This window comes from Petaurus breviceps, unplaced genomic scaffold, assembly GCF_028583685.1.
Source record: "Petaurus breviceps papuanus isolate PSGF00001 unplaced genomic scaffold, PetGlider_PUasm1.0 126, whole genome shotgun sequence".
NCBI classification, from domain to species: domain Eukaryota; kingdom Metazoa; phylum Chordata; class Mammalia; order Diprotodontia; family Petauridae; genus Petaurus; species Petaurus breviceps.
The window spans coordinates 11,501,754-11,502,669 of NW_027185655.1; the positions used below are offsets into that span (position 1 = coordinate 11,501,754).

Here is a 916-nt window from a genome sequence, read left to right on the forward strand (position 1 = left end):
ATGCTATTATCTTCACAGACTGTTTATCATTCATGACCTTGAGAATAGTTTGAGAAGCAAAAATCAGAAGACAAAATTGTTAAAATCATTCATCCTGAGAGGCTTAAAACATTTCTCTCTTTTCTAGAACACGAAGAAGACACAAGCATATTACAGGTTTCCATGGTTTAGAATTCTGACTTTATCAATAACAGTTAATGTTTATATAGCACTTATTATATCCCAGGCACTGTGCTAAAAACTTTAAAATTATCTCATTTAATCCTCACAACAATTCTGGAAGGTAGGTATTTTTGTTATGCCCATTTTACAGATGGGGAAACTGAGGCAAAAAAAGTTAAGCGACTCCCCAGGGTCACACAGTAGTAAGTGTCTGAGGCCATATTTGAATTAAGGTCTTCCCGATTCAAGGACAGCTACACAATCCCCTGAATCACCCATCCAGATTAAATTGTAAGACTGCCTAACATTTGTAGTGTGCAGTCAGGTAAATCAACAAATTGTTACAAAAAGCAAATCACTTCCCTTCACCCAGAAATTTTGACCATAAGCATGACTGAGAGGGTCTTGCCCCTCCTTTCCCACCTTCTAACCAACATTAATCAATCAAACAACAAGCAAGTATTTATTGATTCAACTTTACTATTTTGTGCAGTTGGTTCAATTGTATCAGACTCTTTGTGACCGCATTTGGGTTTTTCTTAGCAAAGATACTCGAGTGATTTGCCATTTCCTTCTCCAGCTCATTTTGGAGATGAGGAACTGAGGCAAATAGGGTTAAATGACTTGCCCAGGGTCATGCAGCTAGTAAGTGTCTAAGACTAGATTTAAACTTAGGAAGAGGAGTCTTCCTAGTTTGCAGCCCAGTGCTGTATCCATTGTCCCTGCTCCCTACTTTGCTATTCAGGGCAGAAGA

General features: G+C 38.3%; 1 pseudogene; it reads left to right on the forward strand.

Annotated features, from left to right (window-relative positions):
• The window catches only part of LOC138169114 (cytochrome P450 2C31-like), a 97,756-nt pseudogene that overhangs the window by 95,188 nt on the left and 1,652 nt on the right, over positions 1-916 (forward strand).